Source organism: Sarcophilus harrisii, chromosome 2 (genome assembly GCF_902635505.1).
Source record: "Sarcophilus harrisii chromosome 2, mSarHar1.11, whole genome shotgun sequence".
Lineage (NCBI taxonomy): Eukaryota > Metazoa > Chordata > Mammalia > Dasyuromorphia > Dasyuridae > Sarcophilus > Sarcophilus harrisii.
The window spans coordinates 502,082,412-502,097,969 of NC_045427.1; the positions used below are offsets into that span (position 1 = coordinate 502,082,412).

At 33.0% G+C, this 15,558-nt stretch overlaps 1 protein-coding gene across 3 annotated transcripts in view; it reads right to left on the minus strand.

The window, feature by feature from the left end:
- GABPB1 (GA binding protein transcription factor subunit beta 1) overlaps positions 1–15,558 on the minus strand; it is a 69,892-nt gene that overhangs the window by 29,970 nt on the left and 24,364 nt on the right. The window lies entirely within an intron of this gene.

Here is a 15,558-nt window from a genome sequence, read left to right on the forward strand (position 1 = left end):
TGTTTCTTATTTGTCACAAGAGTAAAGTGGCATTAGAAATTTTTCTCTGACACTGATAAAAATAAGGTTTGGGCTGGCTGGGTGGATCTGAGAATCATCACCATAGAGGTGGTAATTACATTTCATTTTATATATCACAGTTTGATCAGGCTTTGACCCACTAATGGATATAGACTTTATTTCCAATTTTTTTGCCACAACAAAGAAAATCATTATGAAAATTGTTATATATGGGCTCTTTCTTTTAGTGTTTAATCTCTTTGGCAAGGCAAAAAAGAACAAAAAAAAAAAAAAAAGTGAGGCAAACAAAGGGGATGGGAAGAAATCTTCACACAGCTGTCCTCTCCAACAGTCTTTACCTTTTCTTAGCTCTGTCACCGTGGTCCCCTACAAGGGAAATGGGCATATTCTTCCCTTTATTCCTTTAAGTCTACATAATCAAAATTTTCTACTCAATTCAAATTATAATGGGAATAGAAAAATCAATTCCAGGTCATTATCCATTCTCTCTTAAAGAATTTAGCACTTACTACTGGGCTTATGCCCCAAAGAGACACTAAAGAAGGGAAAGGGACCTGTATGTGCCAAAATGTTTGTGGCAACCCTGTTTGTAGTGGCTAGAAACTGGAAAATGAATGGATGCCCATCAATTGGAGACTGGTTGGGTAAATTGTGGTATATGAATGTTATGGAATATTATTGTTCGGTAAGAAATGACCAGCAGGATGAATACAGAGAGGCTTGGAGAGACTTACATGAACTGATGATAAGTGAAATGAACAGAACCAAGAGATCATTACATATTTCAACAACGATACTGTATGAGGATGTATTCTGATGGAAGTGGATTTCTTCAACAAAGAGAAGATCTAACTCAGTTTCAATTGATCAATGATGGACAGAAGCAGCTACACCCAAAGAAAGAACACTAGAAAATGAATGTAAACTGTTTGCATTTTTGTCTTTCTTCCCAGGTTATTTTTACCTTCTGAATCCAATTCTTCCTGTGCAACAAGAGAACTGTTCAGTTCTGCACACATATATTGTATCTAGGATATACTGTGACATATTTAACATGTATAGGACTGCTTGCCATCTAGGGGATGGGGTGGAGGGAAGAAGGGGAAAAATCGGAACAGAAGTGAGTGCAAGGGATAATGTTGTAAAAAATTACCCTGGCATGGGTTCTGTCAATAAAAAATTAAAATTATTTAAAAAAAAAAAGGGAATTTAGCACTTGGCTCACCATATACCTATCTTCATCAATTCCTGTCTTTCTACTAGGAGACTTGAATATTTGCAATTCCCCAACTCTTCAATTCTTCAGTCACCTTGAATGTCATTTACCTATACCTTCACTTCACTTCAGCCATTGGTAGATTAAGTCACATAAAGGATCTCACCATTACCCATTATTATTCTCATCTTTAAAACTCAGACACTTCCCTAGCTGACCACAACCTCTTATCATTCCACTTTTCCCTATGTCTCACTCACTATTTTTCATTCTCACTGAGACTTTCTTTCTGGGGCCATTATTCCTGCTCTGACATCTCTTTCCTTTTTGTCCTGTCTCAATCCAATAATAAGCTGTTTTACCTCTATTCTCTGCTGCTTCTAAACTCCTTTTCCCTTGTCTCTAGCCAAACCTCAATTGTGGATGTACCTCCTCAATTATTGGAAAAAAAATGAGGTGCCATGAACATGCTGACTGGGCCTTCACTTTAGCTGACTGCAAGCACTTATAGGAGGGTAGAGTTCTTGGTTTGGGATTCCAGGTCATAGGGGTGAGCTAAAGTGAAACTAGTTGTACCACCTCCCCGCCCCATGATTAGAGGTGCTTACTTAATAGATCTCATTTAAAAAAAAGAAGAAGAACTGGCAAAGAGCTCAACCATAGAAATGTATTATGGGAACAGGGAAAACCAGGATTCACCTTCATCTTCAGAGGAGGGCACTGAAGTAAAAATAAGCAAATAAATACCAACTAGAGAAGGAGATACAGAGTCTTAAAGATGAAAACAATCCTTTGAAAAGGGGAGACAATGAAGCTATAACAGAGCAAGAAATCACAAAACAGAATATACAGAATGAAAAAAATAGAAAAGAATGTGAAATATCTTATAAGAAAAACAATAGATATGGAGAACAGATCAAGAAAAAAATAAGAATAATTAAACTACCTGAAAGCAATGACCAAAAAAGAAACCTTGACACAATAATGCAAGAAATAATCCAAGAAAACTGTCCTAAATTGATAGAACATGAGTAGAAAGTAGAAAGAGAAAAAATTCACAGATTACCACTTCAAAGAGATCCTTTATTGCCAAAATTTGAAACCCCCAGATCAAAGAGAAAATTTTGCAAGAAACAACAAAAAAAAAAAAATTAAAATACATTGGAACTACAATTAGGATTATATAGGATTTAACAGCAGCCTCAATAAAAAACTGCAGGCCCTGGAATCATATATACCAAAATCAAAAGAACTAGGCCAAAAATATCATATCCCACAAAATTATCCACAATCCTGAAAGAGAAAAAAAAAAAAAAAAAAAAAGAAAAAAATTCAAGAAGTTGCAGATCTTCAGGACTTTCTATCAACCAAACCCAAAGTCAATGGAAAATTTAACATAAAGAGCCAATATCAAAAATCAATTTAAAGGAACTTTATGCAAATTGTTTATGTTTTTTACATTGAAATGTATACCATATATTTAAGACTGACATCAACAATCGGATAGCTTAAAAGAAAGACTGGGGCTAAGTTTTAAGATAAAAGTAGTAATCTTGTAATTCAAATGAAGTGCACAGGAAGCATAGACACAGAAGCATTAGAAGGGGTAAGAAGGCTCATAATTCTAAAAACCTGCTCACATTAGAAATGGGTTAAATAGGCAACACTACACATATACCATGAAAAGTATAGCACCTTCCAAAATCTATAAAGAAATAAAGGGAAGGGGATAGGCAAAGGGGGAAGCAAAGGATGAGGGAAGAAGACAAGGGAGAGATCCATGGGTAGGAAGAAGTTAAGTAATACCAAGGCAAGTTAAGGAGCAGAATTACAGCAAAGAGTTATTAGCAAGATATGAATTAGTAAAGATAAGTGTGTATATGTATATCTATGTATGTTTACATAAATATATTTTTGCTTAACTATAACCTGCTTGAGGAAGTGGGGAGGGGGGGCACTGAAAAATGAAAAAATAAAAAGTTTTTTAAAAGTGCACAGCAGAGAACAAAAGAACAATCTGCCAGGAAGTAAAGAAAGAATAGACGCTCGTAAATATAATTTCTTCTATTATTTTTATATCCTTTCTTGAACTGGAAATTTATTATTATATATTTTGAATCCTCCTTAGTGTTCTGCTGAGCACATGACAATGTTCTATTTATTGTTTTGTTTTCCTATTCTGTTTTTCTTTCTTTTGTTTTTTTAATAAAATAAACAATTTTTTAAAAAATAAGCTCCTTAAGAGCTAATATTTTGTGAATCTTTGTACTTATATCTTTAGTACCCTCATGGTAAATAAATACTTATTGGCTAATTGGATTGATATGAGAAATAATATTCTGCCTAGTATACACATGAAATATGGAATAGGAAAACATTTACTCTCAAAGAATATATAAAAATTAAAATTTAAAGAATATTTAAAAATTTAAACCAAATCAAGTGTCACATTGCTATAAATACTAGCCAACTATAAACTCACAAACTGAAATTTATTGCAAAATGCAATACTGGTATAATGTAATATATTTTAAATTAAGTGCCCATTATGTAAACTACTTTTGTTTTTTTCAGTAGGTTAAATTTTCATAATTTTTACATGATATTTTATTTGAAAAATAAAATGATTATTAAAAATAACAGCTAAAAGTATATAGTTTTTAAATGTGCCAGATCCTGTGTGAAGAACTTTACAATTATTATTTCATCTGATCTTCACTCCATTTTACAGATAAAGAAAACTGAGGCAGAAAAGTTAAGGGCCATGCCATATACTTTATTCCAAAAAAAAAGCTACTCTTTTCAAACAAGTGATTTTTTTTTTTAATTTTTATTTTTTGCTGAGGCAATTAGGATTAAGTGATTTGCCCAAGGTAACACAGCTAGGAAGTATTGAGTGTCTGAGGTCAGATTTGAACTCAGGTCCTCCTGACTTCAGGGCTGGTGCTCTATCCACTAAACAAGTGATTTTTAAAATTTGTGGCTTTATTTTCATGATATCAAACTGCAGAAACAAATGTTTATACAGTAAGAAATGCTTAGTTCCTAGCATAAGTTTGTAAACCTGTATTTGGAATTGTGCATGCATTCATCATGAAATATATATGAATTTTAAGAATTACATTTTGTGTCATTACATTTTAAGTCTACATTGGCTGACAACTGAGAGAATTCTTAATATCATTTTCTTTGAAATTCACTAGTTTCAGTGAGAGAGAGGATTCTGGGAAGATGGCCGGAGTAGGTCAGAAAATTCCAAGCTCTCCAGATTTTTCTTACAAATGGAACAAAAATGTGTCTCAGAGCAAATTTAGACTAGTGAAAAACAAGTAAGACGTGGGGCAGAATAGGGGTCCTCTGGGACAAGCAAAAAAAAAAAAAAAAAAATTCTAGAACAGAGATTTAATCATTGTTAAGTATAAATACTGCCAAAATCAGCTCCACTGAAACAAGAAGGGAGAAGCCCTGGGGCTAGATGGATTTGGAGGTAGCCTCACCCCCAAGCACAGGAACTTTCACAGAATGGGGAGTCAGAGATCTGAGTATGAGAAAACTGAGGGAAGCTCCACAGATAAGAAGCACCAGGTTGTGTTGCTGAGACATGGTGAATGGGAATCAGCATACCTGGTTAGTGCAGAAGCAATGGGGCAGGAACACTGCTGGCTATAGGCACTTGCAGGGAAGGTTCTTGATTTGGGGTTCCAGGACAGAAAAGAGAGAGCTAAAATGAACCCAGAAGCACCATTCCCTCCACCCCAAGATTAGACATAGTTATACTTGTAAGTTCTTATTTCCAAAAAAAACATAGTAGGCAAATGAAAAGAATCCAACCATAGAAACTAACTATGGAAATAAGAGAAGACTGGGGGTTCATCTTCAGAGGTTACTGAAATTTAAAAAAAAAAAAAAAAAAAAAAAAAAAGCCTTTCCTACTCCAAAAAAGTAATGTTAAATGGTTACCTGCACAGAAAGAATTTATAGAACTAAAATAAAGAAAAGAAAAAAAGAAAAAGAAAAACTTTTTTAAAAAATCAAAAGAGATTGAGGGAAAACTTCAAATAAGAACAATCCAAAGAAAAGATTAATGGAAACAAAAGTCAACCAACTAGAAAAGGAAATCCAGAGTATTGTTTTGTTTTGAGGGACCTGTTAAGTGACTTGGCCAGAAGTATTAAGTGTCTGAGGGCCGTTTTGAGCTCAGGTCCTCCTGTTAAGGTAGGTGCTCCATCCATTGAGCCATCTAGCTGCCCCAGTTCCCAGTCTTAAAAAAGAAAATGACTGAAAATTAGAACTGGGCAAGAGGAAGTTGGTGAAGTTTCAAGAGACAAGAAATAATAAAACAAAATACAAAGAATAAAAAAAAAAATAAAAAAGACTGTGAAACATTTTATAAGAAAAACAACAGATCTGGAAAACAGAACAAAAAGAGAAAACACCTTGCTTGGGGGGTGGAGGGAAGATAAAAGAGGAAAAAGAATAAAGCAAATAAGATGCACAGTCTTTGAGACCAAAGAACAATTTTCAAGGAAGAAAAAAAATTCATGAATATAATTTCTTCTACTAATATATATACTTTCTTGATATGGCAATTTGTGATTATATAATTTGAATCCTCCCTGATGCTCTTTTGGGCACATGACAATGTTTTCTTTTGTTTTGCTTAATTTTGTTTTGTATTCCTTTTCTGTTTTTCTTACTCTGCTTTTTAAAATAAAATAAATTGGGGGAAAAAAAGAGAAAATATAAGAATAAATGTATTACCTGAAAGCTATGACCAAAAGAAGGAACTTTGATACAATAATACAAGAAATAATTAAACAAAATTGTCCTTAAAAAAAAAAAAAAAGAAAATTGTTTTGAAGTGATGGAAGGGAAAGTAGAAAAAGAAAAAAAAATCCACAGACTGACACCTAAAAGAGATTTTACAAGGAAAACAAAGAAATATGACTGCTAAATTTCGAAAACCCCAGAGCAAAGAAAAAACTTTATAAGTAAAAACAAACCAAAAAAAAAAAAATTCAAATATGCTAGAATTACAATTAGAATTGCACTCTATCAGCAACCACAATATGATACAGACATCCATATATATACATATATATTGTGTTTACACACACACACACACACACACACACACACACACACATACATCTGAAACAAACATGATCTCAATATTTAACATCTAAGAGTCAGTATTAAAGACTAATTTCAAGGGATTTGATAAGGACAAAATGTATCTATCATAAACGGGAAATGTAGGCCAAACGTTGAAGATTAGCATCAGTCTTTCTAAAAGAAATACTGGAGTAGAGCTGAGTATGATGTGACTCTAAAAAAAACAAGCAAAACTGGCTTAAAAAAAAAAAAAAGTTAAAAATAATAATTGTGCTATACAAATGAGGTAGGAGGGCAAGAACCAACACAGAAGAATTGGATGGAGGAGGACTGATAGTTCTATAAACCTACTCACATCAGAAATGATTAAAAAGGGGGGGCGGGGGGAATATCTATATCTATCTACCTATCTATATATCTATCTATATATAAATATATACACACATACATACATATACACACACATATACATACACATAAAATTATATATTATGCATATTATTATATATAGTAATATTCACTAGTTTTATAATGGATATTTTAAAAAACCAACAGATAATTAAAGACAAGATAAAAAACACATGCAACATAGTCGTGCCTTGCCCTTTCTTCCAGACCACTTGGCCCAAGTAAATTTTACTAGTTTCTGGTAAGATAGAGAGGTTAAAGGGTATGATCCTTTTTTTAAAAAATCACTCCAAGTCACGGTTCCACCAACAAGGTGCGACTGTATCATCATATAGCTTCTCCAACCTGACTTTTCTATTTCAACTTTGTCAATTTGGTGTATAAAAAAAATGAAATCTTGAAATCATTTCTTTTTTTTTGATTAGTGAATTGGGGCATGTTTAATGGTTATAGATACTTTTAAAAATGCAAACTATTTGTATATTTTTATCTATGGAATCTTAGTATTATGTAATAATGTCAATTCCCTATGTGTTATATACCAAAATTCTTTCAGACATATATAATTTGAAAATTTCCTCCTGCAAACCAAAAAAGAGACTGCTTTTCAGAAAAAAAAAAAGTGTATCTGAACATGATCATCTAACTATAGCTTTCTGCCTCTCTGGGGGAAAAAAATTGATTTTAATAAGAGGTAGAAATCATAATTCTGACCATTAGACTAGATCAGCTATGATTTTTTTTAAAAAACCAATCGACTAAATGTGATCACAGCCCAGGTTTACTCCAAATTCATACCACTAAAGATTTCTACAACAATCTTAAGTGTTCAATTCACTACAGCAGTTAACAACAGTTTATATGGAATAAATTGGTATTTTGTACTGAAACTTGTCCTAAACAATTGAAAAAGTACTTAAGTTTTGTTTAAACATGCATACTAAATCTCATTTGTGCCTAAAAGTTACTAACTAGCTACAAATTATAAAATCTTATGTTATCTGGTACTGTGCTTTTCCTCATCAATTCTATTGAATTTTGTTATAAACTAAATTTGATATTTTAATTTTAAAAATTCAATTACCTTTTACTATGAGTTATGAATTGAAGTCTGATATTTTTTCAAATGAGCTGTAAATATAACATCTAATTTTGCTTAGTAGCTCTTCACATGATGAGAGGGCCATCTGGTGGTGAAATAATTCTCAACTAAATTTCTCAACTGGAGACTCTCATATACAATAAAATCAGAATAAATTATCTTAATTTATATGTATACCCAGATGAAAACAGGCTCTTTTTACAATGTCATTCAATCAGTATTTATTGAGCTCCTGTTTTGTGCAAAGCATTGTTAGGGACTGAAAAAGGATACTAAGTAGTCAAATCACAAACAACATTTATTAAGCACCTATTTGTGTCAAATAGATACTAAGCAAATGCAGTACAAAGTTAGTCAATCAATAAACATTATTATTATTAAATGCCTACTAAGTGCCTGCAACATAACACTGTTCTAAGGGCTGAGTATACAAAATGAGGCAAAAGACAGTTCCTGGTCAAGGAACTCACAAACTAACGGGAGAAACAACAAGCAAACAAATATGGATAAACAAACTATGTGCAAAAGTTAAAAAATGGAAGCCACTAGACAGAAGACAGGGGAAAGGTTACCAGTAGAAACAGGATTTTAATAGGGACTTGACACTTGGTATGACTAATTCTACCACCAATCACCAACACATAATTCCATTGAAATTCTGTTAGATGCTCTTAAAGAGTTGCTTGTGGCCAAAGCATTTATTACACTGTTGCTACTCTGCTAATAAATCTCTTCAAATTTAGCTATCTATGTTGTCCCAAGACAACAGACATAAAAGTGAATTCCCAAATCCATAGGTTCCTAAACTAATTAAAAAATCCATTTACTGAACAATGTTCCTGAATTATAGTACAAACAGTGCCATTTCAAATCTAACTTGTTATAATGTAATTTCTAAAGTAAAGTGCATTATAGAAAAGTTATTAAATTGTTTTAAACAGAATTGCTAGCTCAAGGATGTTACTGACAACAAGAAGATCCATATGTACAGCAAGAAATGTTCATAGCAGCATGATTTATAAGAATAAAAATGTATAATTAATAAAATGAGGGTCAAATAGTTCAGTAATGATTGAATAATTTATAGTAAAGTGAATGTAAAAGACTATCATTCTACAAAAGATGTCAGAGAAACATGGGAATAATACTCTAAAGTGATACAAAGAAGGAAGCAGAGCCAAAAAGTGAAAATAAAGTCAAAATAAGACAAAACTCTGGGAAAAAAATAATAAAGTTAATATTTATATTAGTGCCATACTTGTTAATACTAAAGGGCTCATCCTGACTTTATGTAAACAAATGATAAGCTGTTTTTTTCAGGAAATATACCTTGCAGAGGTTTTATTTGACTATTTGTGAAATATCTTACACGTCAAAACAATATGTATCTGAAGTGGTAACAATTGTTCAGTCATTCCGTTGTGTTTGATTCTGTGTAATTCTGTGGACAAAGTACATGGCTTTTTTGTTTTATTTTTTTGTTTTTTTTTTTGACAAAGATAAAGGAGTGGCTTGACATTTCCTTCTCCAGGATGTCGTCATTTTATACATGAGACACTGAGGCAAACAGAGATTATATGACTTGTGCAGGGTCATACAGCTAGTAAATGTCTGAGGCTGGATTTGAACTAAGATCTCCCCAACTAGTGATGCTCTGTTCATTCCACCACGTGGCTGTCCTGTATTTGAATTCCTGTATTGGAATTCATAATACAGTTTGGTTTTCTTTTGTAAAATTATTTTAAATTTACATATTTTATAAGTACTTTTTAAAAAAAGAACTATATTGTGAATTCCAATTCAAGATGCCAGAAAGACTTCTCCCACACATATACCAGGGAAATGGAAACCCTTGAGTTATATAGCCATAACTTTGGTACTCAAAGTAAGTTACAGATATTCCTTGGCATCAATAACTTAACAATAATTCTATATATTCTCATAAGAGAAGATCTCATAGTACACAGGAAAGAAAATTTCTTTCTCTCTAGGTCAATCACACCTCTGGCATTCTGAATAAGAGAATCAAGAGTAGTTGGCAAATAATAATGGGAAGGTTCTGGGATAAATTTCTATGTAGCTTCTTTAGAAGCTTAACTTCTGTAAGAAAGCAATAGTCACATGAATGCATAGGCTCAGGAATTAAGATTCAAGAAAAATTATATCCTGCTAGGCTGAGGACAATCCTAGGTCTTGGTCAATCCAGGATCCATGAATTAGAACAAATAACCTACTAGATGGTATAAATTAATGTATGTATAAGTAATATGGAGTTAAGTGATGAAGGAATTACTAACATTTTTCTTCCTTAAATGCCACTTTTATCATGAATTTTCTATCTTCAAAAAATTTCCAGTTCCCTAAAATTACCGCATTAAATTCACACCTTTAAAGTCCAACTCAAACACGCCTCATCTATTACCTGTACTGTGAGCAACCATTTTCTACTACCCCCATAATCAGTAATTGTATTATCTCTCAAACCTTATGTAACATTTTATTTTATAATTTCCTAATGCTTTTGTCCAGTAATACTGTGTATTATACTAATCTGTGTCATGGTCTTAACCCCTCTATTTAGGAATATAAGCACCCAAGGAGCAGAGATGGTGTCAACTCAACTTTTTATCTTCTTAAATACATCCATTATAGTTTTCCTCTTAATATGATCTTAATGGAGGAATAACTGCTACTTCCATGTTTTCCTTCCATTTTCTAGTCATGGATTTCGTGACTAATTTAAAAAATATATATTTTAACAAGTACATTTCACTGTCATTGGTTTCCCTTGTACTTTATTTTATGTCTTTAAAAATAGTACTGTGAGAAGGGATTCTTAGACTTCTCCAAAGTGACACAAACAGTGAAGAATCCCTGCTCTTAAAAAAAATGTTTTCTATCCCATTTCCAATACATCCTAAACATCATAATTAGAAGAGTCTCCCTAAAATACTATTATCATAGTATCTCTACTCAAAATTTTGAGGGCTACTTATTCCCTATTCCTGACTTACATTCAAGGTCATCCACAATTGGGTACATTAGTCTCCAACATAAAGAGTATATTCAATCAAATTTAACTTTTTTTAAAACTGGGTCCACTAAAAATTTATGCTATATAACTTCAACTAGGACTTCAATTACGACAAATACTCATTGTCACATGGTAACCTATTTATCTCTTCTAGAATCTGTCAAAATCAGAGTAAATCTATCCATTCCCCATTTCCTCAAATCATCAACTTTTGGAGAATAGGCCCAGGTCAGCAATACTTCATTCCCCTACCGGGTATATTTCTGATTCCCTAGACTTTGTCCCCATAATCAGTTGGGTTGATACTTTCTCTCATTCCCTATTCCCACAACCTTTTCCTTTTTAAGTGCTGTCTTCCATCATTAGAAGATAAGTTCCTTGAGGGCAGAGATGGTCCTTCTCTTAGATTAGCATTCTGCTTAGTATAGTATCTTGCACAGAGCAAGTAAGTAATAAAAGCTTCTTGCCTCCTACCTCAACTACATCCCCATATATATAACGTTTCACGCATCTGATGGCCTTACTTTTGTAGTTTCCTTAAAAGATCAAGGCCAATTATCCAAGACAAGTTATTCAAATTAAAGGACAAGCAAGTCTCAAAAGAAAAGCAAACTATAAAAACTATATGAAACATTTCTGTCACTAATAATAAGAAAATGAAAATTTAAACAATTCTGAGATTCCTCTTATGCCCATCACATTGGTACAGATAATAAAAGAGGGAAATAGTGAAGAGTAGAGAAGCTATGGGGAAATAGGTACAGCAACAGATTACTGTGGTAGCTCTGAGTTGGTCCAACTATTCTGAAAAACCATTTAGAATTTTGCAAAATACTGAACTCTTTGTACTCTGACTCAGTCATCAAACTTCAAGACATATATCTGCAACGAAGTCTATAAGAAGAAGAAAGATATTCAAACAAAAAAATACCCCTAGCAGCATTATTAGAGCAAAACAAAACAAAAAACCTCCTAAAAACAATTAGGGAAAGGCTGAGACAACGGGGCATAAGAATGTAATAGAATATAGCTGAGTTAAAAGGAATTATAAATATTAGAAAGCTAGAGAAATATGAAAAAAAATTATACAACTAATGCACAGCAAGGAGATTAGATATATCAAATTATTATAAAAACAAACAAAAATAATGCTAAAATGCTGTGGAACTCATACTATTTTGGGGAACAAATCTTGGTCTCAAAAAACTACTTTCCTCCTTTCAGGAGAAAGATAGACTATTGCAAATAATGCCAGATAGCATTTTGCTCAAATTTTTGAGAATTCTGTGTGTGTGTGTGTACTGGAAAACAATTAAAATGTTTTTTTAAAAAAAAGCATAAAAATTATTAGGGGGTGGGGGGGTGGCGGGAAAGAACAAGGCCAATGCATATGAATAAGTTTAATCTCCCTTCCTCCACATTTCAAAACTCATCTTTACTTATCCTCTTTTCTTTCCCTCTGGTCTCAAAGGATTACTATGCCAAGGTGAACCATTTTATTTTGTCCTGGTTCCTATTCCTTCTGGGATCTTGCTCTAGCTATTTCCCCCTTCCACTAACTGGCTCTTTTCCCTCAACAAATTTGCTCATGTCGAACTGATAGTTTAGGAAAAAAAATTCATTCTCTCCTGCTATACATTCCAACTCCTATCCTTTCCCGTTCTCTGTACTCTGTACTGTGAAACTTCCAACAAAAGCAGTTTACATTTGTTGCTTCTGCTTCTTTATCATACATTTTATTACTTAACCAACTGCATTTGGCTTTAGTATTGTCAAAACTCATCACTTCAAAATTACTAATTACCTCTTTCTGATCAAATGCAAAACTTTCTATTCCCCTGGCCCATGACTGTATTTCCAAACCACACTCTTTTCTCCATTTCCAACTACCTGCTGGAAATCTACTTAGATTGGTACTTTAAATGATCTGCTAGCATCTCAAATTTATGTTTACAACTGAACTCAGCTTCTTTCATCATAATGGATAGAATGCTAGGCCTAGAGTCACAAAGATTTTTCTTCTTGAGTTCTGTCAACAGGAAATCACAACTTCATAAAACTTACCTGAAAATTAGATTTATTACAAAAGAAAAACTTGCCTGGGGAATCCAAAGCCAGAGCAGTTCTTACAGAAGCCTGAATATATATATATATGGCAACAGGATAAAGAAAGGAGGAGATACCAGAGTCTCCACCTAAAGGAGCCTGATATGGGAGGGGAAAGGTGTTGTCAAAACAGAAAAAGAATAAAACCTCCTCCTGAAGGGAAGGAACAAGACTACACCAAAAACCACATTCTTTTCACTTGGGAACTGCTAACCAAAGAAAATAAACACTTATCTACAAGTCTCCAGATGCACAAACCTATTCTTGCACCTGAATTGACTCCTAAGGACATATAGGGAATCCAGTTTCAAATGCAAACAACAAATTATGTCAGCTAGGGATGGATGGGTCATTCTTGGCATATTCAGAGTCTCTTGCATTCCTCCATTCTCTGGGTCTAGTGTTTCAGAAAAATACGGCAACTCAAAAAGAAAAGTTCAAGGGACCCTTAATACTCAGTTCAAATCTAGCCTGAGATACTTATTAGCTTCATGACACTGGGCAAGTCACTTCACTCTGTTTCCCTCAGTATCTTCATCCATAAAATTAGTTAGAGAAGGAAACTGCAAAATACTCCGGTATCTCTGCCACAATAACCACAAATAGAATCATGAAGAGTAGGGACAGCCTACTCTGGTCATATCCTCTAGATTTACCTCCAAAGATCTCTCATATCAATCCTCTCCTTTCTACTACTCACATTGCCACTAAGCCACTTTAAGACTTTCATTACTTCTCAACTAAACTATCTCAACTCTCATGAATCTCCCCTCTAATCAATTCTTTACTTGACTGGTAATTTTACTGATTCACAAATATAATCAATGCATGCACCTACTCAAAAATCTTCTAGTGGTTCTCAGAATAAAATAAAAACTCACATATATATATATATATATATATATATATATATATATATAGTGCTTTAAGATTGCAAAATGCTTTTCTCAAAACCATCCTATGAGTTTAAGTAGTACAAGTATTATAATTATCCCCATTTTATAAATAAAGAAATGGTGGCTCAAAGAGGTTCAATAAGTTGTCTCTGGGTGACAAAATATATTCTACAATCTCAGGCCTCTAATAAAATGATCCTGATACCAAGGTCAGGAAGGGCTCTTTTCCATGACACCATAGTTGTCTCCTTTCAATTTAACCTGGTATTCAAGTCCTATAATCTATTTTGACGTATTTATTTCTGTCACAGGCTTCTTTAAGATCTTAACATAGGCACGAGATCTACTCAGAAGTGAGTCCTTGAAGACTTGACTTTGTGCTACCAAATCAAATCTTGTTTTTTAAATACTATGCAAGGAAGCATCTTATATTCTCTGTATCAATAAACCATAAACTGTGAATACAAAGATGTGGCTGGCTAGAGAAATTAATTTGTAAAATTCTGTTTCCTTCTCACGTTTTCCTCAAGTTTCATCCAGATGAGAGCACTGAACATTATATGGATAAGAATTAGGTATAAAGTTCAAAAGTTGCCGATCTTCTGAATTACCTTTTTTGATAATAATAGTCTGTGATCTTTTATAATCTTCCTCTTAGAGATATATTAGAAATATGAATCCCAAGTCCTCCTAAAACTCTTATTTTTAGCTTAGAATTCTTTTTAAATACACTTTTCCCAAATTTATCTTCTCAAATGTCATTTCTATTTCTTCCCACTGTACAATGTATTTTAAAGTGATGTATATTTATGGTCACTCCCTTAACACTGATAAAGAAAACAAATTTTTAGGTTGACAATACGTTCCTGGTCTAATAGTTTATGCTTTAAGATATAAATAATCAATTGACAAGCTTCTACGTATCAGGTACTGTGCTATTATGTTAGCTGATGAACTTTTAAAATGTAACTTCTTGATTTTCAGGACAAAATTTCAGAAGGCTTTGATAAACTATTTTAGGAAACTGACATTTATAAACAGCTTTGATCAGTTTGTAAAAATCTGCCAAAAGAAAAAAAAAAAAAAAGCAAAAACTGAATTAAAGTGACTTCATGATTTTATGCTCCAGTATTTGCTATCTTTGAAAATTTTAATATTCAACTTCTCACTTTATTTATTTTCTTTCTTTTTAATTTCTTTATCTCTAAAATGAGGGAGTCAGGATCTAAGATCCTTTCTAGTTCTAAATTTTGTAATCAATGATTTCCAATTGATATCAGTTAAAAAATACCTGTGGTTATCTACTCTCAATAGTTTCAACAATGGTCCAAGGAAATTCCTGGTCAATTCTGGCGCTTCCTTTAACAAAGAGAAAGCCATGAACATAGCACAATTCTGTAAGACTAGGAAGTCTGTGCTTGTGAGCCTGTCATCCCCCTTCCTATCTAGTGATTCTGAACTCCTAGCTGTCATAGTTCAAATCCTGTTATCTTTCCCTCACTGAGAACTCCCTCATTTTGTCTCAGCTTAATTCCACTAACATCCCATTTTAAAGCTAAGCACTTCCCACTATGCTCTTAGAATGTCCATTTCATAGGTAACAAGTTTGTTTTCATTTTAAACATTTTTTCCTTTTTTTTTTTTTTTAAATCATTTCTAT